The sequence below is a fragment of the Vombatus ursinus genome, unplaced genomic scaffold (genome assembly GCF_900497805.2).
Source record: "Vombatus ursinus unplaced genomic scaffold, bare-nosed wombat genome assembly UNPS02009132.1, whole genome shotgun sequence".
NCBI lineage: Eukaryota > Metazoa > Chordata > Mammalia > Diprotodontia > Vombatidae > Vombatus > Vombatus ursinus.
In genome coordinates, this window is record NW_020948910.1 from 10,246,991 (window position 1) to 10,271,517 (window position 24,527).

Consider the following 24,527-nt stretch of genomic DNA (forward strand, 5'->3'; position numbering starts at 1 on the left):
TCTCTCTCTCTCTCTCTCTCTCTCTCTCTCTCTCTCTCTCTCTCTCTTTCCTCTGCCTCTGCCTCAGACTACATGAGTCATCTGACCAACTGATCTAAGGACTTATTTGCCTTGACAGCTCCGATAAGCAGCACCAGAACTACTCACTGTCATGGAGAGGCTGAAACAGTAATAGGTACCTTAATGATATGTATAAATAGGTATATCACAAATATACAGGTTTAAAATATATAATAAAAAAAATAATATAACATTTTGAGTCACGGAGAGCTGGGAGGGGGTGAGGTGTGTGTGGGAGGAAAAATCCAGGCACTTTCCTTGTCCTCTGTCCTACTAGCTTAGCACAGTGCCTACCTAGCACATGGTAGGAATGTAATAAATGTTGACTAATTGATGCCATGCAGCCAAGGTGCTTCAAATTTTCAGCATCCATTACTGACATTCTGAGTGTGACATGACTGGCATTTATGTCACTGTGACTGAATTAAGGTTTTGTCTTCTACAAGGCCACTATTAGACTACAGATATGTTACATGGGAAAGGTTAACATATTATTAATCTATACCATCTTGAGAAATTAACCTACCAGATTAGCTAACCAGTCACTTAGCAGCAACCTGAGAAGATGACAGAAGACAGTTAAGTTTTGATAGGAAAGAAGGGAGGGAGAAAGATCAAGAGCTTGATGCTACTGGTTTGGGCGGGTCCTGGTGGGCCATTATGAGATGGGGGTGACTCAGAGGCAGCATAAGGGCCCAGGACACCTGACAACATGTTATGTGGTAAAGAGATCTGACCTCTCTTCTGAGTACCAGACATGAATTTCCAAATGTATTCAGGTCCCTCTACCTATCTGTCTCAAGTTAGGTGGCTCTGTGCTTACAGCTCTAGATCTGAAGCCAGGAAGACCTGAGTTCATATCTAGATTCAGACACTTAATGACTGTGACCCTGGGCAAGTCATTCAACCTTTGTCTCAGTTTCCTCATCTGTAAAATATAGGTTATAATAACACCTACTTCCCAAAGTTATGAGGATAAAATGAGATAATATCTGAAATGCTTTGCAAACCTTAAAGTACTATATAAATACTAGCTGCTATTATTACCTTTCTTGGACCTGAGTCCAGACATTCTTGCCAATCAGGGCTACCATTAACTATTTGGGATGTGTCCAGGTTAGCCTACAGGCCTCAAATAAAACTTGCAATTTCTCAGTAAATTCCCCAGGCTTTTCTTACAATTTGGGGAAATAAGATTGCCAAGTGTAAAATTCAGTGAGGGACCAGGGGATATGCACAAGTTGGGAAGGGTCATTAAATTGGGGAAATTCCTAGAGGGCCTCAGTTTTAGCCTCTGCCTAGTGTTTCATGGTGGTTTTGGTGGGCCTATGCTCAGCAACCTCCCAGCAAAGGGAAGGTAAAGGCTGTGATGGAGCCTGAGGTAGAGGCACTTTTTTTTTTTTCTGGGAGAAGATAGGCAGACAGAGGTGGTGGAAAGGGTAGCCATAAATCCAGGATGTCCTCTGGGATTGGAAGGGGTAGTTCCTTTGATAACTGACGGATTGGTGGATATAAGAGACATGGAAGGTCAGGGTTCTTATTTTTAAGGGCCTTAATGTGCTCCTTTAATTTCTTTTCATTCTCAACCTGGGAGCCAACAATGGAATCAATGTTCTTTTTAGTGATTCACTACCATAAAAAAATGGGAGTCCATCTGATGTGGGTGTTTACCTTCAATAGCCCCACAGAGGGTAACTAATTTGGCCAGGTCGAATGGGCCTTCCAAAAGAAATAGCAATATTGAATGATCCCACATATAAAAATGCCACTTACATGGGTATTTGATTGCTCTGAGGCCACTAAAATTTAAACATTCTATCTGCAGGCACGCCCGAAGCAGGTTTTGAATCACTGAAACCCATTATGAAGACAAACAACAAAAACAACCAAAATCAGGTCTGCTATGTCAGTACACTTGGGGTTGGGACACAGGAGGCAGGATACAACAGACCTCCCAGTCTCCGTCGGCTACTCATAAACTATGGGAGAAATCTGCCCAAGAAAATTCCTTCTGACAGCTCACGGCATATAGAAATGTGGCCCTTGCTTTCAGTGCTACTTTCATAGCGCCAGCCTCAAGGGAGTCCTGGTGTGGCTGCCACTAGTCTTAGTGCCAGAACCAAGTAGTCAATCCATCCCCAAAGAAGCCTGTCAGCAGGCATGAGGGCTCAGGTAGGCTACCCAGTGGCCACAGATGTCCCTGTTCAGGAAAATGACTTCTGATTCCAAAATACCAATACAGACCACAAACACACAAAAAATAGACATATGTACTCACTGACAAACAGTTACAATTATCTCTGGGGTTGGTTCAGTTACTATTAAGAAAACCAGCTTCCAACAGACCCAAAGCAGACCCTCCATCAACCCATCCATCACTGGAGGAAAGAAACTATCCCCCAAATTCCTACTGCAGGAGAGATTCTAAGTAGTCAGAGTGTGTGAGACTTCTGGGTCCCACTCCCAAATTTAGAATAATGGGAATAACCAGGCATCTAGATAAAAAATTTGAATCAATATAGGTTTTATTGAGTTCACCAGCAAGGGTGGCTCTCCTATTCTGGTAGTCACACCTTTTTGGGAGGGAGCAGTGTTTATACAGGGTTTGGGGTGGTGGAGAGGAGCAGGGATGGAGTGTCTAGAGCTGATTGGTAATAGCACTGTTCCCAGGGTTCTGAGGCAGATCTTAAGTCATATTTGTTTGTCTGCTGAACCCAGGATATTGCAGTTAAGCTAGTTCTCAGATTTGGGGTACAAAACAAGCCATGTCAACATCTTGTTCTGTGTTGTTTGTTATTATTGGTGGGAAGCTGGTCAGGGAGCATAACGAGAGGGGGCATCGTCATGTGACTGGATGGTGGGGTCAAGACCTAGAAGCCCCAGGCAACTCAATCTGCATCAGTGGAAGCAATATTCACATGAGGAATTACCTATGCTGATAAAATCACAGGTAAGGACAAGACTAAACCAAAGACCCATCAAATCATGGCATCCAGGTACATATCAATCTTTAGTGCATCTCTCTCACTACACTAGGGAAAGCCTAGCAAGTGAGTGTTATCTTCTCTCCATCCCAAACACCAAAATTCTAACAGGATTCTACTGCATTAGAGTACTATCTAATGGTAGCTCCACAGGCCCTTGCATGATTGCTAACATAAGATGGGAGGCCTAACATGTGTAGAATACTTTGTTACCTCTCAAAATGCTTTCACATGGAAAGATCCTTTCACTGTGGACATATGGTATATAAACTGACTTACAAATATAAGAAGAAAAGCTGTAGCTGTTTGATGGTACACACTTTCAAAGAGAGGAGTTTTTGTCATGCAAATGACTTGTTCATTAGAATCTATTCCTTGCATTGCACAAAGGTCAAAGTCATCCTTTAGAATTTGAACAAGAAGTAACAGTATGTCTTAGCTCCCCAGGACAGTCCAGATGTGCACAGACATCATTTCTGGAAACCTTAAAACTCAAGAAATTTTGAATTATTTTTTGGACAGGATCTTATCTATAAATCATCAAGGACAAAATCAAACTTTGATGCTAGCAGCTGATGAAAACAGTGAAGAAGAAAAAGAAACTAATAATTTCTATGGCCTATATTATCTGTCCATTCATTCATTCTTTCAATCAATTAACATTTAGTAAGGGCCTATGGTATGTAATGCACTGTGCAAGGTATCAGGGAAAATACTGAAATAAAAAATATACAGTCTCTGTGACCACGTCTTATATCTATGAATGTGATAATACTAACACTGTCAGAAAGCAAGAGGTGAAAGACTGAACTGAGTCATTCACACTCTGTTCATTTCCCTTCAGAATCAATAATACCAGTATCGGGATAGTTGCTAGGACATTATGGCCATGGAGCAAATCAAACCTAACAGAGGCACGTGGAGCTCAGACCCTCAACCGTGGTTTCATTCATTTATTCAATATTCAACAAACATTTGTTAAGCATCTAATATGTACAAACACTATGACAGGGACTAAGCAGGACCCAAAGATAAATAAGTAAACTCCTCACTTCCAGGTACTTATAATACAGTCAAGGAGTTAAGACATATGCATAAATAAATAACATAGTAGAATATAGTAAGTACATAAAAAAGGTACAAAGAAAGCCAGTCAGCCAACAAGCATTTATTAAAGTGCTTACTATGTGCCAGGCGCTATGCTGTGAATTAATGAAACTAGGAAGAAAAAGTGTCAACTGGGAAAAAAACTCTTTGAATAAAAAATCTTTAAGGGTCTGATATCTAAAATACAGAGACAACAAACAGAAATACCTAAGATCAAGAGTCATTCTTCAATGGATAAGTAGTCAAAGAATATAAGCAAAGAGTTTTCAAAAGAATTTTAAATTATTAACAATCATAGGAAAGATCTCTCCACATTACTAGAAATAATAGTCAAAACAATTCTGAAGTTTCACCTCAGACTCTGTAAATTGGCAAAAATGACAAAAGAAGGAAAGAATCAACCTTAGAAGTACTGCACAAAGACATAAAGGCACACTAATACACAATTGGTGGAGCTGTGAATTGTTCCAGTTATTCTAGAAAGCACCTTGGAATTACAATTTTAAAAAGAGAATATTCATATCCCCTAGTGCTAGGTATGAGGTCAAAAATAAAGAAGTTTTACATACATCAAAATATTCATAGCGGGTTTTTTTTTCATAATAGCAAAGAATTGGAAACAAAGTAGATGCCAATCAATTGATGAATGGCTAAGCAGATTGTGGCACATGAATGTAATGTATTAGTATTATATTATAAGAAATAATGATCATAAAGAATTCAGAGAACCATGGAAAGATTTATATGGACTGACGCAAACTGAAGAAGGCAGAACCAATAAAACAGTTTATATAATGACTACAACAATGTAAATGGAAAGAATAAAAATCAAAGTTGAATGCTATGCAATTATAAAGACCAAACTTGGTCACAGAGAAGAAATGGAAAAATGTACCTCTCTCCTTTCTTTGCAAAAGTAATACTCTGGATATAGAACATAATATTTCCTATCAGACTTGGTTAATATATTGGTTAGTTTTACAGAACTGCTTTTTTCTTCCTCTTTCTTTTTCAATTCTTTAATGTATTGATGTAAATTGCATTATAGTTATTAAATACTATAAGAATTGAAGGAAAGGAAATATCAATGTGCACTGCAGTAACTAGGGAAGGCTTCATGGAGTAAGTGGGACTTGAGCTGGGCCTTGAGTGATATAGAAGACTTGGACAGTAAAGGAGAAACAGAAGAAGAACCATGATAATTAATGGTCATATAAATAAAAGGAAAGAATTAGCCAGTAGTTTACCATGTCAAATTTATCAAGGAAAAGTACCCAGAAGTTCTTTTGAGTAGGTGTCAACTACCAACAGTTTTCATAATATAAATTGAAAGGAAATAATGAAATGGAAGTAGACAATGGGTGGTTTATTTTTGTTATTGCTGTTTTGATTAAGAATGCTTTTGTTTGTTTTTCCTTTTTATGATTTAAAGAAGACAAGCTCCTTCAGACAAAGCAGAACTATTTCTTTGACTTTTAAAAATAAGCATACCTTTCCCTTTATTAACAGGCTAGCAAGATACGCAAGGAAGGATAAGGAAATATTGTAGATAAGGAAAATATTAAACAAATTCAATTCAATATACATGAATTAAAGACCTATAGAGTGTATAGCCCCCTGCTAGGTTCTGAGAATGATCAATACAAAGTGTAGATAAGATCTGTTCCCTGACCTCATGTATGTTTATAATCTCATAGGTTCCAATTCTTAATACAAGTCGTGATATTATCTGTGAAACAAATTGGGACCTGGAAGATCTAGGAAAAGGAGTTATGGTAATCAAAAACAAGAAGTGATTAAGGCACAAGATTTTTATCGAAAGAGTTAAAACTAGTGATAATTAAGCATAAATAGCACTTAAATCTGTCTCATTCAACAACAGAATAATCACATATGTAGCATGACTTACCTATCAACTAGTGATAAATGTGCAAAAGAAGTATTTAGATCTGTATTACTCAAAAATAGAATAATCACTTATGTAGTATGACTTACCACGATAACCCACCTTCAATGAACAATTGTTTTACTCCCATATCACATGCTTCATGACTGCAATCTCTTCATGTGGCATGGAATGGAAGTTAGTTTATATGAATGATGACAATTGAGTTACTTTAGCACTTTGAGCCTCAGTTTCTTCATCTATAAAATTAGGAGGTTAGGTCCTTTCTACCTCTTCACATGACATGATATGGAAGTTAGTTTATTTCAATAGTGATAATTCAGTTATTTTACCACGTTGGGCCTCAGTTTCTTCCCTTCTATGTCTAAATCTACTATCCTATGACCATATTTCATGTAAAATGAACAGAATAATTACTATCTTCCATAATACTCACGTGAAAGCTGTCACTTTAGAGTTTTACATTCAATACAATACAAAACTTTAACTGCATCTATTTAAAACCCAATTAATCTATATAAAAGGACTTACTTGAAATGATAACATTAACTCAAATTTATACGCAACACTACTGTATTTGAAGTTTTCCTCATAACAAGCCTATGAAGTAGGTAGTATGTGTTATTATCCCCATTTTACAGATGACAAAACTGAGTCTTGAAAAAAAATGAAATGACTTGCCCACAGTAAACATAGCTAGTACCAGAGTTAATTCAGCTAATGAAGTATCACGGCTCTCATAGTTAATAATGATCACAAATAGGATTTGAACTCAGGTCTTCTGACTTCAAGTCCTGTCTCTGATACATATTAACATAGACAAGTCATTTAATCTCTCAGAGAGGCACAGTAAGATTATATATTGCAGATAAATTGCTGACCTTCACAATGGAGGGAGTTTCCAAATCTGAACTTCCCTACACTTACAAAATCACAGGCCAAGCCCCAAACCCCCTCAAACATTGTTTAAATGTCATAGTAAAAACCAACCATTACTTATATTCTTTAAAAATTAGAGTTCTATTAAATTTTTTTTTCCTAAAGTTATCTCTATGTACATGTAGCACCTCAGTACAATTATATTTTAATAGAATTGACTGGCTAGAGCAGTGATTTCCAAATCTTTTTGATGGCATAAAAACTTCCAAGCATATTCCCTGTATATGTATGTATGTTTAGAAATTTACATACATGTATTAGTGTTCTAAAATATTATATACATAATGAAACATATAAAAAATAAATTTTAAGAGGGTGAGATAAAGATAAAATAAACCATTTTAATTTTTAATCTTATTACCAATACCAAACTCCTTATTGTTCTCATAAAAATATCATTAACTTTTTAGTGAAAGCAAAGTGATTGAATATGCTTTGCTGTTTTTAAATTTTTCATTTAACACTTTTTCAATAGAGCAGTTCTATGATCTGGCTCCAAACTCAATTTATTTCAATATTTGATTTTAAGGACTCTCATAACTGAAAGATACCTCACAAAGATAAGTACATTCAAATGGAAGATGTATGTGCATCACTGACTATACTTACTAAATCATGATATTCATTTTTCAATTTCATCCACCAAAATGAAAATGTGTTTGTTCAGCTAGTAAACTTTCATCTTTCTTGATGTCAATCATTTGTTCTTACAAACTAACCAGAAGGTGATGCATTTTAATATTTTTAAAAAGTGAGTTCAATTCTACTGAAAGTCTTTATTTGGAAGATTCTTAAAGAGGTTAGAAAATTCTGGCTCCAAGGTTTTTAAGTGTGTAGATCTGAGAATTTTTATGAGTAACACGTTTAGATCATTTTTGGCAACAACAGTTGGTCCGCTAATATCTCAAGGTACTATATACACTTAGGGTGGGGTTTACTCTTACCAATATTTCAAATCCATATTTCAAATAATTTTCTTGGTAATTTCTAAATTGTACTCTTGAACTTGCCACATCTAATTAGACTATCATTGTTTTCACCTTGTAATACGGCTGACAAAAAGCTCATACAAAAAAAAAAAAAAAGCTCATACCAGAAGAAGCATCAGCTCAGTCATTTTCTTATGTTCACATTATTAGTATTATCTTGTGCTTATTAGCACAGTGCCTGGTGTGGTATGTAGTAGGTGTTTAATAAATGTTTATTGATTGATTGATCTTCAATCTTTGTTTTCTTTTCAGGCATCTTTAAAAGTCACTTGTCCACTTTGTAACGGATAATTTAGTTAAAACTAAATAACACAATTTTTAAAATCCATTTAACTGTACACATAAACTACAATATGCTGAAATACATTAAAATTGGATAAATGAGTAAGGGTGCAACTGTCAATCCCTATGTGTTGTGTAACTCACACACACCCCTCAGATGTTCTTTATGTGACACATGACCAACTGACCTATAGGCCAATCGACATATTAAATATTAATAAAGCCTAATTTTGGGGGGGGGAAATATAAGTTGAAATATTTTCTTCCCTTAACCCAATGGACTCTTGAACAGCTCCTGTGGTATATGAATCCCACTTTGGAAACCACTGCACTAGGGAATGGATGCTGTACAGTAAGCGGAAGGAACAATCAATACTTGTGGAATCAGAGGTCTTTGATTCAATACAATCAGTATGATCTTGGGCAGATCCTTTCCTAGGCCTCAGTTTCCTCAACTGTAAAAATAAGGATGATCTTTAAGGTCCCGACCAGTTCAAGAGCTGTGATCCTGGGATATGATCCGCATTCATAGAATTTGGTAGGCATCTTCAAGCAACACTGTCTAACGGGTTCTCTAAGTATAAGCTATAGCATCATCCCACCAACTCTACATGTGTGTGCAACGAAGAAGACTGGCAATACTCTGCTGTGTGAGCACCTCTGTGTCATGGGCTGGCACTGACACCGAAACCAAGATGGTGGTATTAAGGCAGTACTCCCGAAAAGAAAGAAATCTCTTAATACTGTACTTCCTGTGGCTCAGCTCTCCTTCAAGGCATTTCACTTCTAGAGAGAAGGTGAAGCTGGCAAAGTTTGTCTCTGGTAGAATCCACCCTTTCCTTCCTGCATCCCTCTCACACTTACGGTTGTCCCTTCCTCTTCCACCCTTCCTGCCTCTGGTACCTAGGGCCCTAATGCTTCTGGCTACCCAGAGCCCTCACTCCATTCTCTCACTCTCCCCATGCATACACACAGTTACACTTAAGGACTGAAGGATTCTCTTCGAGTTTGACCTCAGAGGCTAGAACTCTGCTCCAAAATTCAGTGCAACCCACACTTACTAAATACCTCCTATGTATAAAGCCCAGAGCTAAGTAATGGGAAGACACAAAATAAAAAATGACAATTTTTACAGGGGGATGTGACAATTACACAAGTGAATATGACATTTTTAAAAAGACTGTGATGAGAAATTACAAGTGTTCTTTATTTCCTCAGATATTCTTAGAATACTTTGGATTTCTCCTTATCACCTTTTCTTTTGTGCATATTAATTTCAGCTTGGAAAATCTGGGAAAATTCCACAGAGAAGATGACATCTCAGTCAGGCCTTTAAAAAAAGAGTTCAGGAATTGGAGGTATGGTGGAAGGACACAGGTCAGCAGCTAGGTGGCACAATGGTTAAAGCATGGAACTTGTGACCTGTGTTCAAATCTGGCCTCAAGACAATGACTAGCTGTATGACCCCGAGCAAATCATTTAGCCCCTCTCTGCCTTGATTATCTGTATGTAAGAAAGGGGAAATGGTAACACCTACCTCACAGGGTTTTTGTAAGGATCAAGGTGCTTTGCACATCTTAAAGTGCTACAGAAAGGATTATTGTTATTTTTATTGTGGACTGAGTGCATCAAAAACTATTATGAAATAAGTCTGGGAAGGTAGCTGGAGCCAGAGTATGAAGCACAATAAATCTGAATCTCTCCATTTCCAAACATGACCAGTCACATCCTCTCAATATGGATATCTCAGCTAATAGGGAAAATGCTTGGCACATAGTAGGCACTTAATAAATGCTAGCTTAGATGACTTACTGACCAACTGGCTAAATCAATTCATTCAAAAGTATAAATTACCATTCCTTAGGGCATTAATATTTTTAAATAGGCCACATCAATACCCAAAACAAATCTCAAACGTGATAGGTCAATGAAGGCTAGATCTTTGAGCAGGAAAACTTTCCTCATACCCTTCAAAATCACTCTACATGCCTACTATAACTACATATAAGACCAAATTTTACCCAACATAAGGGTATGTCACTTCTACCATACTACTTTTGATGCCTGGCTCAAACAAAGAAGTTAATTATTATTATCATCAAAATCATTGATCATTACCAAGTCGTGAAAGATGAGCCACAGAGTAGTTTTTATTTAATGCTAGAGGCAATAGGGAGTCATTAGAATTGATTGAGAAGGGAACTATCCTAGTCAGACCCAAACTTCAGGAAAATCACTTTAGCAAATGTGTAGAGCATACACTGGAGTGAGAAGAGACCTGAGGCTGTGAGACCAATTAGGAGTCCATTGCAATAGTCCAGGAGAGGTGAAGATGATTTGAACTAAAGTGGTGGCTGTGTGAGTAAAAGGGAAGGGGCATATGCAAGAGACACTATTTAGTATAAGAGTTTTGGCAATTCATTTAAGGATATGAGTAAAGTGAGGAATCAAGAAAAACACCAGCACTGAAAACCTGGGAACGATGGTGGTACCCTAGAGAGATCTGGGGAAATTTGGAAGAGAGGTGAGTTTGGAAGGAAAATAAAGTTCTAAGACCCTGGGCTTTGCTTGATGAGCCTTCACCTTATTTTACCTGGTCCTGGGCCTACCACAGCACTTCCAGCTGTGTCCAAGCCATGGTACCATACTCCAACCTCCCTTTCCCCCACTCTCCAACTCTTGCTTCCTTATAAGTATTATCTTCTTCTGTTAGACTGTAAATTCTTTGAAGGCAGGAACTGTCTCACTTATTTGTATTTGGATCCCTGGTGCTTAGCACAGTTCCTGAAATAGAGTAAGGGCTTAATAAATGCTTTTTCATTCATTCAGTTTTGTTTTGGAGATAATCATCTGGAGATCAGAATAGACACTAGGGCTGAAACATAGATTTTGAGAGACATCTGCATGGAGCTGATTAATAAATCCCTGGAAGCTGATGAAGTCACTTAGTGAGAAAAAGTCTAGGAGAGAAGAAGTCTCAGAACATAGCTTTTTTTTTTTGAACCTTATTCTCATCTGGGCTGAAGAAGAGATTTATAAGTTCTCTAAACTTCTAGAGAAGTGAGAAAACTGGGTGATAAGGTGGGGGACAGACTTTTAAAAGGGTATAATGAATAAGATTAGGAGGGTGGGGAAAGATAAGGGAGAGAATTTTAGAAGGGTGGGTAAAATAAGGAATAAGAGGGTAAGAGGAAAAGGTAAGGTAACAGGAATAGGGCAAAAAGAGAAGCTGGGAAGGAAAGTGAGTAAAATAAGATGGAGGGAAATTCACATTATAACTTTGAATGTGAATGAGATGAACTCACCCACAAAATGGAAACAAATAACATAATGGATTAAAAATAAGAATCCAACAATATGTTGTTTACAAGAAACACATTTTTCTTTTTTTTTTTTTTTGGTGAGGCAATTGGGGTTAAGTGACTTGCCCAGTCACACAGCTAGTGAGTGTTATGTGTCTGAGGCCAGATTTGAACTCAGGTCCTCCAGATTCCAGGGCTGGTGCTCAATTCACTGCGCCACCTAGCTGCCCCCATAGAAACACATTTAAGAATGAAAGATACACATAGAGTTAAAATACAGGGTTGGAGTAGAATTTATTGTGTGTCAGCTGATAGAAAAAAGGCAGGGGTAGCAATTACAATCTCAGACAAAGTTATGGCTAAAATAGATTAAATTAAAAGAGATAAAAAGAGTAACTACATTTTGATAAAAGGTACCATCAACAATAAAGCAATATCAATATTTCGATTACATTAAGTTAAAATAAAACAAAGGTAACCAAGATCAGAAGGAAAGCAGAAAGCTGGGGAAAATTTTTATCAACAGTTTCTCAGATAAAGGGCTCATATCTAAAATATATAAAGAACTTTGTCAAATCTGTAAGAATAAGAGTCATTCCCCAATTTTAAAAATGGCCAAAGGATATGAAGAACCATTTTTCCAATGAAGAAATCAAAACAATTTATAGCCATAAGAAAAAATGCTTTAAATCATTATTGATTAGAGAAATGCAAATTAAAACAACCTTGAGATATCATTTTACATGTACCAGCTAGGGTAAAATGTTAGAATGGGAGAGTGACAAATTGTTGGAGGGAATGTAGAGAAATTGGGACATTAACTCATTATTGGTAGAATTATGAACTGATCCAACCATTTTGGAGAGTCATCTGGAATTAAACTACCTATACCCTTTGACCTTGCAATACCACTACTTAGTCTATTTCCAAAGATCATTAGTGAAAAAGGAAATGTTTATAGCAATCCTCTTTGCATTGGCAAAGAATTGAAAATTGCAGGGATCCCCATCAATTGGGGAATGGCTGAACAAGTTGTGGTATATGATTGTGATGAAATACTACTATGCTATAAAAAATAATGAGCTCAATGATTTTAGAAAAACATGGAAAGACTTGCACAAAATAATGAAGAGCAAAATGAGCAACAAGAGAACATTGTATATAGTAACAGCAATATTGTTTTAATAACAACTTTAAGAACAAGTTATTTTGACTATTATAAATACCCAACTTAACTATAAAGGACATATGAAGAAAGATGCTATATATAACCAGAGAAAGAACTGATAAATAAAAGTATGTATAGAATAATTTTACATATATGTACCTATTTGTATCTAATGGTAGCCATCTCTAAGGTGGGGGAGCAGGAGGAAGAAAATAAAAAGAAATTTACACAATAATTTTGTTGTATATTTGAAAGGAAGGGCACGTTGTTTGCAGTTTCATGTGCAATTATCTTTTTATTGTACTATGTTATGAAAATGCTTGTTTTATTCCATAACTTTAAGAAAAAAGATTTGCCCACAGGGGACAAATCATCAATGATGAACCAGCAAGAAAGACTGAGTAAGACATTTAGAAGAACCAAGAGAAAGTAAGTGTCAAAAATCCAGAGAGAAAAATGTATACAAGAGGAGAAATTGGCCAACAGCATCAAATGCTACAGAGAGATCAAGAAGGATAAGGATTGTGCAAAGGACATCAGATTTGGATAATAGTTAGCATTTAATAATAGCTAGCATGTATATAGTGCTTTAAGTTTTACAAGCCCTTTACATAAAATATCTCATTTGTTCCTCAAAAAAACCGTTTGAGATTCATGATGGAAAATGCCATCCACATCCAGAAAAAGAACTATGGAGTCTGAATACAGATCAAAGCATACTATTTGATCTCTCTTTTTGTTGTTGTTGTTGTTGTTTCTTCTTTCTCATGGTTCCTCCCATTGGTTCTAATTCTTCTTTACAACATGACCAATGTGAAAACATGTTTAATATGAATGTATATGTAGAGCCTATATCAGATTGCATGCTGTCTTAGGGAGGAGGAAAAATTTAGAACTCAAAATCTTATGGAAGTAAAAAGTGAAAACTAAAAATAAATAAATTATTATTTTTTAAAAAAACCCTTTGAGTTAGATGCTATTTTTATCTCCATTTCATAGATAAGGAAACTAAGACACAGAAAGGTTAAAACTCAGTTTTTCCTGACTCCAAGTCCCAAACTCTATCTATAATGCCACTTAGCTGCCCCTAATACAATACAAAATAGAATACTATACAGAATCCTATAAAGCATAACATTTTCTTTGAGAATCATTACTGAATTAGAATGTCTACCTAGGAAAAGTCAGGACGGAAGAGTAGGAGGAAGAAGTACAGTTAAGTTCTATCTCCCCACCCCCAACTTTTCCACCAAGACCTAGAAAACACACTAGACTAAGTTCTAATTGGAAAATATAAGAAAACCTCATGGTGAGTCACTTTTCCAACCCTGGTCAGCATAGGGAGACACACAGAAAGAAAAGTGAACATTAGGGACAGGATCTATGCAAGAAGAGCAATGAGGATTCTAGCACAGGGACTGAAAAAGAGTCCGTATAATGAAAGAGGAGGTCCCAGATCCATTACAGAGAGGTTTGACTTTGTATAGGATGGAGGAACAGGTGCTACCCAGTAGCTCTGTCATTCACTTCACTTCCAGTTCTGAGTCATAGATCCAGGGCAGATAGAGGAGGAGACCTGTACTTAGCACTGACATTTGGGGTAAGCAGCCCTAGTCTGTGTACAGAGCAAGGACAAAGTTCAGAAGCAAGCAGTAACTATATGGCTCTGATCCTGGGAGCAAAGTTTAGTGAGGATCTTAGTTTCAACCTCCAGGCCAGTTTGATGCCTGCAGTGGAATAAAGGGAGCAGAAAACCTAGACCAAAGCAGAGCCTGCAGTTCTATCACTTTGAACCGGCAAAGTTTTCCAGCTAACTAATAGTGGCTGAACCCAGCAGCAATCTATTGCACTTCCAATGAGAGACAAATTCACAAATGTGTTGCTCAGACACAAACCCAGGTCAGGAACTTGTAGAGCTCAGGCCAGGAGGGTGGTGATCAGAGTTTGCCCTGGATCATACCACTCTGGGAGCACTGAAAGCTTGTGAGTCCCAGATTAAGCTGTCCCCAAGATATTGGAATAAAGTGATACTCAATTACCACCACCACCACCACCACCCCCCAAGAAAGCATTAGTAGCACCCAAGAGGACACAAGTCCGGCCTAGACATTCCCTCCAGAACTGCACTGAGCCCATCCCAAATACAAGTCCAGAGTCAGGAAGAAGGATAAAAGAACAAGCAAACAAAAGAGTAAGCACACCATAAATACCTATTTTGGTGACACAAACCCAGAAAAGAATGACTCCAAAACATCATCAAGCAAAGCCTCAAAGAAAAATATAGCTCAGGCCTAAGTTCAATTAGAATTCCTAAAAGAGATGAAGTGAGATTTTTTAAAAAGAGTTTCTTGGGGGACAGCTAGGTAGCGCAGTGACTAGAGCTCTGGCCTTGGAGTCAAGAGGACCTGAGTTCAAATCTGACCTCAGACACTTGGGACTAGCTGTGTAACCCTGGGAAAGTCACTTAACCCCAATTGCCTCAGCAAAAAAAAAAAAAAGAGAGTTGCTTATAAATGAAAAAAAGTGCTAGAGGAAAAAAATCAGAAAAGAAGTGAGAGCTATAGAGGAAAATACTGGAAAGAAAATTATCAGCTTTTCATAAGAGGTACAATACCTTGCTCAAACAACAAAATCCCTGAAAAATTTAAATTGACCAAAAAGAAGTCAATGACTTCATGAGTCAATAAGAAATATTAAAGCAAAGTCAAAAGACTGGAAAAATAGAAGAAAATTTAAGGTATCTCATAGAAACACAAACGACAAAATATTGAGGAGAGACAATTTAAGAATCAATGGATACCTGAAAGCTATGATCAAAAAAAGACCCTAGATATTGTATTTCTACAAGTCTTTAAAGAAAACTGCCCAGATCTCTTAGAACAAGAAGATAACATGAAAATAGAAAAAAAAAATCCACCAGTCACCTCCTGAAACAATCCATAAAATGAAAAATCCTAGGAACTTTATGGCCAAAATGCAGAGCTTCTAACGTCAAAGAAAAAAAAAATCTACAAGCAGCCAGGCTGATATAACAACTAAGAACAAGAAAAAGTATAAAGTAACAATTGGCATTGACATTTTGAGATCAGGATTTCATTAGATGGAATTCCCAAATGAGGAAACACCTTCTGCCAATGCAGGTCATCATCCTCTCTAAATTTTATAAAGAATTAGAGCACTGAAAGATTAAGTGACTTCCCCAACCACAAGACAATGTGAACTTGGATTCAGATCTTTATGAGCCAAAGGCCAGCTCTGTGTTCACTACTCCATGACATGCTTTCATTTGAACTGTCCCCACTAGCTAGCATCCTATATCTCTCTCCTTCCTTTCTGGGCTTTTCATATAATACAGAATGTTTTTAGCATAATGTAAATTTTGAGTTGGCTTATTTATGATTTCTTACCCAAGAAAGATGAAAAATACAGAAAACAGCACCATTTTCACAATAACTCACAAGCTGCAATCCTTCAGGTACCCACTTCCAGAAGCAAACTTCATGCCTTTTTCAAGATGAAGTACCATATTTATTGTATATCTTCTGGTTCAGTAGGAGCCATGGGTAGGAGAGAAGAGCTGATGGGCCTCTTCCCCCATCCCTTATATCTTCTGTCAGAGCCTCTAGCATTGGGGCTTGAGTTGTGGCCTACCCAACTGCTAGGAGATTTTGCTAGCCTACTCCTGTGAGAACCCAGGTCAGCCTGATGCTGCTGACGGCTGAGGCTTCTATTTATGTATTTCTTAACCATCTAACATGTATAAAACTGTGGTAACATTTTTTTAGGTTCCTATCTTTTTGTTAAGTGTCAGTGATAATGTTTTCGAGGGTTGTGGCCCTAATCCCCTTTTCCCCACAAATCCTGTGATTTTTATTGCTTAATTTTGCATAATGCAATACTTTCGGGGGGGAACATATGTTGAATTAAAGCGTAACTGACTGTATCACAGTTCCAAATGTGCTTCTAGAGGAAGTAGAAATGGCCCAAAATTGAACAAAGAAGCAAAAAGGAAGTGGATTAGATAGTGTACAGGGAGTTAGATCCATGTTAGAGGAGACATAATTGTGAGGGTGGTAAGGTATCAATTTTACAAAGTATCTAAAGCAGGAAAAGAAAAGGACAACAGAGAATATCAACACCTACCCAACTATATGAATACTTTCCATTTACATAAAAATTTCATGAGAATCATCTACCTATGAATCCAGGGCATTCCTAACAAGACAACTAATAAGAAACAGGCAGATTTTTCACAACTGGTATTCCATAATGGAGAAGGAAACGGCATGCCACTCTAGTATCTTTGCCAAGAAAACCCCAAAAGGGGTCACAAAGAGTTGGATATGACTGAAAAATGACTGAACAACAAAAATTCCATAGAAAATTGACATCTTAACTGAAAGATGAAAAGAATACAAGATCTCACTGAACTTTTTGCTTGCTAACTACAAAAAAATTGTTAATTTCAATAAATTGCTGCTCTAAAGGCTCTCTTCCAAGAAGGTGTCTAACATGCATATATCAAAACTGCAAGATTCCTTGAAAGATACAAGAGATAATCTTGTTTGATGACCCTGTGATCAGTAATATCAAGGGATGCATATTATAGGGTATGCATACCCTCCAAAAGTGTTCTACATTGTAAAGGAAGAAATACAGAGCAGAGTTCAAACTGAAAAAGGATTTCCTTTACATGATAAGGTTTTCCAGATTCTACTGTTAGTGGATAATGTGCTCATTGCATCAAATGCTAAACCACCATAGAGCCTTCTGGATGAAGTCCATAACCACTCAAAAGAACTTACCATATAGGAAAATCCAAGTAGATGAAAAATGTATTTCATCTAGAATGTGACAACATACAGTTCAACAAACTCTACAGTATGTCCATCAGTGTATGTGTGTATGTAATATTATATAAATACATAGATACATATTCATATAACCTGTGATTTCACTGGTATGGGGAACTGTCAGGGTAAAGAATCCCTCCACAACTTATAGTCTTAGAGTTACCTAAATAAGATAGCAAGGAAAAGATTTAAAATGACAGATTCCTGGTTCCCTGATGCTTCTCATCTAAAGGATGGCCGTAATATACTTATAATCTGAATAATTTCATTTTCTGAGGAATTGAAAGTTAAGAGAAATTCATTAAAATCTGGTTGTAGGTTGAGTAATTATGTGAGTTCTTAATTTTGGATGTATTTAAGCAGATGCTTTCTGCCATTATCTCCTCCTTTACCCCTGGTTCACATGAAGGGATAGTCCTCCTTGCAAAGGATAAACTTTCTACCTGCACAAGTGATCCCATTCCATCCTGTCACCTCCAACAGATGGCCTCACTCTCACTTATCTTCAATCGCTCCCTTTCTACTGGCTGCTTCTCTAGGGCTTACAAATATGTCTATGTCATCTCTGTCCTCAAAAAAATTTATTTACTCTGTCCTCACTAGCTCTCATCCTATATCTCTCCTCCCTTTTCAGGCTAAACTCCTTCAGAAGGCTATCTGCAATATGTGCTTCCACTTCCTCTCCTCTCACTCTCTACTTAACTCTTTGCAGTCTAGCTTGTGACCTCATCATTCACTCTTTTTTTTGGGGGGGGGCTAGGCAATGGGGTTAAGTGGCTTGCCCAGGGTCACACAACTAGTAAGTGTTATGTGTCCTAGCTGCCTCATGACCTCATCATTCAACCACAACTGCTTTCTCCACAGTTATTTATGATCTTTTAATTGCCAAATATAATGGTTTTTTCTCAATCCTTATCCTTCTTGACTTCTCTCTATCCTTTTACACTATCGATCATTCTATTCTCTTTGATGCTATCTTCTCTCTAAGTTTTCATGACATTCTCTCCTGGTTCTCTTCCTATCTGATTGTTCCCGGTCTCCTTTGGTGGATCTTCATCCATGTCATAGCAACCAAATATGAGTCATCCTTCACAGATGTCCTGGGCTCTCTTCTCGTCTATGTCTATAATGTTTCACTTGGTAATATCATCAGCTCCCATGGATTCAATTATCATCGATATGCAAATAATTCCCAAATTGACTTGTCTAGCCAAGTCTGCTGATATCCAATCTCACATCTCCAACTGCCTTTTAAGACATCTCAAACTCAATGCCTACAGACACCTTAAAGTCAACAAGTCCAAAACTGAACTCATTATCTTCCCCCCTCCTCCCCAAACTCTTTTTTTCTTCCTACCTTTCTTATTACTGTTGAGGGTACCACCATCCTCCCAGTCATCCAGGTTTGAAATCTAAGTGTCGTCTTCAACACATTACTCTCCCAATCTTCCCCCCCCACTTCATATCTAATCAGTGATCACGTCTTGTCATTTCTATATTTGTAACATCTTTTGTATATACATCCTTATGTCTTCTGATAACTGCCACTTCTCTGGTGTAAGCCTTCATCACTCCATGCCTAAACTATAGCAATAGCTTTCTGGATGGTCTCCCTGCCCTTCCTTCCAATCCACCCTCCACTCAGCTATCACAGTAATCTTCCTAAAGCACAGGTCTAACCATATCACACCCGCTCCCCTTCAATAAACTCCAGTGACTCCCTATCACCTCCAGAATCAAATATAAAATCCTGTGTACAAGTCCTTTATAACCTGCCTACCTTCCTTCTACCCTTCTACGGTGATAGCTGATAATAGTGATGGCATTTATATAAGTGCTCTGAAGTTTGAAAAGTGCTGTACATTTGTTGGTAGCTAGGTGGTGCAGTAGACAATTGGGCTTGGAATCAGGAAGACCCATCTTCATGAGTTCAAATCTAGCCTCAGATACTTACTAGCTATGTGACCCTGGTCAAGTCACTTTACCCTGTTTGCCTCAATTCCTCATCTGTAAAATGAGCTGGAGAAGGAAGTGGCAAATCACTGAAGTATCTTTGCCAAGAAAACCCCAAATGGAGTCCGTAAGGGTTGAACACAATTGAAGGTACGTTTGTTATTCCATTTGATCATCACAACAACCTTGTAATATTGATTATTATTCCCATTTTGCAAAAGAAGAAAAGAGCTGAAAGAGGTAAAGCAACTTTCCCAGGATCATGCAGCTTGCATCTGAGGTGGGATTTGAACTATAGGCTTCCTGACTCCAACTCCAGAAATCAACCACTGTGATACACTGATGGTAGAGGTTAACAGCACAGAGATTGGTTCCTAGAGGAGACCCCATTGGGTAAAATACCTAACGACATTTAGAAAGGACCGTTTGAAAGCTTCATAGGGCAGAGTTTTGTTCTACTTTGTTTTTTAGCAGGGGAAAAAGACAGGTGTTTTATTTTATTTTTTTTAACACACTTCTTGGCAAAATTGCTAGAATAATGGGAAGAGGAAGTATAAAGAGAAGGCTGGGACCAGACTAGGCAAGGTGAAAACTGAATGAGGAGACTGGCATGAGCAGAATAGAGCACAAAAGGAACCAAAAGGTTAAAAGACATCCAGTGCAGGCCTGAACTACCAAAGGAAGAAGTAAATACAAGAATTCATTAAAAGACACACTAATTACAACCATGAATTTGAACAGGTATTAATTACGTGCTTCAATAATTAGGAAACCCAAGAGAAGAGTTGAATTCTTGGTGCTGCTTGGAAACATGCTGAGATTGCTGACCAAGAGAAAAATAACACCAATGGGTCTATTTGAAGAATCAACATCTATTATTTAATAAAGGGAGAGTGGGGTTTCCTCATTAACTATCTCTCAGGGGTGTATCAAAGACACCCCAAGACATAAGGTGTGCTAAATCTAGGAGTAATTCAAAAGTCAAGAATGATAAACCCTTTGTGTGTAAACAGTGCTAGTTAAGAAAAACTGTATCAAGTGATCTCAGCAGTCAGTGAATGGCAGTACAAGAATGCCCAGGATCTTAACTTCCTTCCAGATTTGTGCTTCTGCCCACCTTATTTGATTACCCTGGACTCTGAGTGGGCAGAGTGGACTGGAGGAGGTCCTTCATTCACCTGCAGCCAGGATGGTAATAACTTGAGGGGTCGGGGGGACTCTGGGAAAGCCTCTCCTCTCTTCCCTGAATGCACTCCTCAATTCCTAACACTCTTCTGGGATTCAGTCATCCAGATCTCTCGGAATAAAGGGCCCCTGATCACAAAAGCCATTGTCTCAGAAATCCGCAGGCAGGCGGACGAGAGCAGCCCACGCGCAGCAGCTGGCGAGAAGGCGCAAGGGAGCGCAGCGTGAAAAATGAACTGGGGGCCCAGACCGGAATGGAAACAGGGCCGGAGTGAGGAGGGGCAGCTGGAGCCCCTCAAATCCCCAGCTTCTCTACTCCCAACCCCATCCCAGCCGCTGGCTAAAGCGGAGAAGCCCCCAACCGCACCCCAAGGCTAACACTCGGGGATTTCCTTCCCTGTAGCTGGCACTTAAGAAATTCCTGGGAGCAGCCTTCCAGAATAAGGTTTCCTTATTGCTGTCGAGATCCTATGAGCAGACCTGACCTCCAAACACAGATCAAAGGCGAAGCCACCCTGGCAAGAAAATTGCTGCATTGCTTCCCTACCCACACCTCACCCAACCCCACTTACCCCCCCCCCCGTTCGGTCCAGTGTCACGTGGGCCCCGGTGCGGAAGTGCCACCGGTAAAGTCGGAGCGATCAGAAATCTCCCTCCCCCCCTTTCTAGGGGAGAATGCCACGCGCCCGGCTCCCCCAGTCCCCCAGCCTCAGACGCTCGCCTCCAAACTCCCGGCTCATTTCGCTGTCCCTGCGTGCCCCATTCCCCATCGCAGCTCCTCATGCACAACCTCTCTTTCTCCTCCCCAGGACTTTACCCGGCAAACCTTGTTTCCTTCGGGTTTTAGCCCTTGTACTCAGCCAGGCTGGCGGGATCTTCCCTCGGCGCTCACTCACCTCTCAGTCCACAGCCACTCGTTTGGGTGGAGTGATTTCTTTTTTTCTCTTTTTTTCTTCAATGAAAAAAGGATTTCAGTGACTGCACAGAGCCGGCTGTCTTCTGCCAGACGCCGGCAGGAAGAGGGACAAGGAAGGAAGCTTATGAAACAGAGAGAAAGGCATGTGAGGGGGAAGAGGGTGGGGAAAAAGTATGAGTTAAAGTGCCTAGGAAAGGGGCCGCCCACACTCCCACCCTATAAGGAGGGGTTCGAAGGGAGGAGAAGAAAAAGGGGAGGACCAGTCCCTAGTCTGGGAGAGGGGGACCAACGCTTTTATTAACAGTAAGTTCGATCTGTTACTTCTGCAACTTCCTTCCTTCGATAGACCGATTAATTTTTATCTTCTCTACATAAGTTACTGAAGTGTTAATGTTCACCAGGCAGCATTCAAGGTCAGTAATACTCAACAGCTATCCCCTCTGGGGAAAAACTTAATATCTAAGAGCAAGAAAAGGTGTAAAGTGATAACTGGTATTGACGCTCTGGGATCAGGATTGAACCTGTAATTTCATAACATGGAATTCTCAAATGAGAAAACCCTTTCTGCCAGTGCAAGTCAGCATCTTCTCTGAATCTTATAGAGAATTAGCCCAATCACAAGACAATGTAACAGAGGAACTTGAACTCAGATCATTATGACCCAAAGGCCACTGTGTTCACTACTCCATGACCTACGTTCTGAAGCTCAGGGGGGAAAAAATCAACTGAATGGTGTCAGTCCGAATTCAAACCCTGGTCTTCTGATTCCAAATACAGTATGCTTTTTCCACTTAGTCACTACTTTTTAAAAAAATCTAGTCTACTAACCCACACATCTACTTTTCTGTTTCAAAAAAAAAAGTTTAAAAACAGACATTTGTGGTAGAGGTAGGAGGACTTGCAGTCTTATGATTTATTCAATCATCCTTGAATCTTCTTCAGTTTTTGACACTCAATCATCCTCTTCTCTCCTCAATATCCTCTTCTCTCCAGGGTTTCATGACACTACTCTCTCCTGGTTCACCTGCAATCTGTCTCTAACTACTCCTCTGTCTCCTTGCCAGATTTTCACCCAGGTAATTCCTATCAAACAAAGGGGTCCCCCAAAACTGTGTCCTGGGCCTTCTCCTATACTATCACTTGGTGTTTTCACGAGCTCCCATGGTTTCAATTATCATCTCTATGCAGTTGACTCTCAGATCTACTTGTCCAGCCCTAACCTCTCTCCTAACCTCAAGTCTTGCATCTCCAACAGCCTGATGGACATCTCAAACTGAATGTCCCATAAATATCTTAAACTAACATGTCCAAAACTGAACACATTATCTCTTCTCCTCCAAATCCTCTCCTCTTCCAAATTTCTTTATTATTATTCAGGGTACAATTATCCTTCCAGCCACTCAGGCTCACAACCTAGGTATCATCTTCCACTCCTCATTTTCTCACCCCCTTCTCATATTGGATTAGTGTTCAAATCCTGTCATTTCTACTTTCTTTCTTTTTTTTAGGCAATTGGGGTTAAATGACTTGCCCAGGGTCACTAGTGTCAAGTTTTTGGTCTGAGGCCAGATTTGAACTCAGGTCCTCCTGACTTCAGGGCCAGTGCTCTTTCCACTGCACCAACTAGCTGCCCCTCATTTCAACTTTTGTAACACCTCATATATTCCTCTTCTGCTCTCACACTTACTACCCTAATGTAGATATGCCTTCATCTCAGCTAAATGAGACAATTGTGCAAAGTCATCAGCCTCACTCTCTTCCAGAGTCATCAAAAGTCCAGTGGCAGGACAAAAGTTAAAATGACTGCTGATGGCCTGGGATTCAGTGACCTTGGCATCTTCAATGTCTGACTAAACTGCTCCAGCCACATTCATGGCAGTTGGAACAAATTATTCTCTTCTGCCCATTCTACCAGAAACAGTCTTCACAGGCTTGAGGTAGATATTCCCTAATTCAGCGACAGGTTTGAGGCCTGTCAGTTACCCTCAATCAGGGTGTGGCCACTGCCCATGCTACTGGTTTTTGGAGCCACAGGAGAGAGTTGGATGATAGGTGGACACCAAAGGTAGATGAGCAGCCCTGAAAAGGGCTCAGCAAGCCCTCACATCAAAGGTGCTAGTCCTCCCTGAATACCTTCCCCCTACCCAGGACTAGAGGAGAAACAGAGTAGAGATAGTAGAAAGGAAAAGTATGTAAAGAATTAATAAAAGAATTAATCTTTTTCTTTTTACTTGGGAATGTCAATCAGACCAGAACCGGCCTCTCACCTGGGAATGCCTGGAGCCAAACAGAGCAGACCAGAGGCAAGTGTGTCAGGGATTAAACAAGTTTAATCAATTTCAGAGTAAGGAAAATGCTTGTAAGCAGAAACCCCCTTCCTGAGAAGGAGGGCTTAACATGCTGGGGCAAAGGCAGGTCTTATATACATAAAAAAACCACAAGCAGGCTAGACCACAACACAGTCATTCTTAGCAGTTCCCATGGCAGGCTCATATGTGGACAATGCAGGCATTCTTGGGTCCTGTGGAAGCAGTTCTTAAGTTGACTGTCTTAAGTCTTAAAGATCTTTGAACTTTGTAATTCAGTGGGTACAGAACCAGAGTTAGCATAGCAGAAACAGGAGTGCAGTACCTGGTTGGGTTCACTTGGCTGTTACAAGAAACAGGGATTGTGAGCATGTCAAGAGATGTGATAGAAAGCTTTAGGCTGTAGCACATTGGCTCTCAGGTCCCTGAGAAATAAGGTGAGCTCCAACATATCTAGACAATTATTGATTAATAAGAAAATCATAAATTCCTCAGTGAACACCTGGTGCTGATCAAAGCAATACACTTTGCCAGAGGGTGAGATCATCCAGAGCACAAAGGATTGTTGTTATGCCAA

At 39.0% G+C, this 24,527-nt stretch overlaps 1 protein-coding gene across 1 annotated transcript in view; it reads right to left on the minus strand.

Moving 5' to 3' along the window:
* ABRACL (ABRA C-terminal like) overlaps positions 1-21,802 on the minus strand; it is a 34,947-nt gene extending 13,145 nt beyond the window's left edge. The window contains exon 1 of the mRNA XM_027850704.1: positions 21,625-21,802. The gene's annotated coding sequence lies outside the window, so the exon portion shown is untranslated. The remainder of the gene's footprint in view (positions 1-21,624) is intronic.
* Between the last annotated feature and the right edge of the window lie 2,725 nt (positions 21,803-24,527).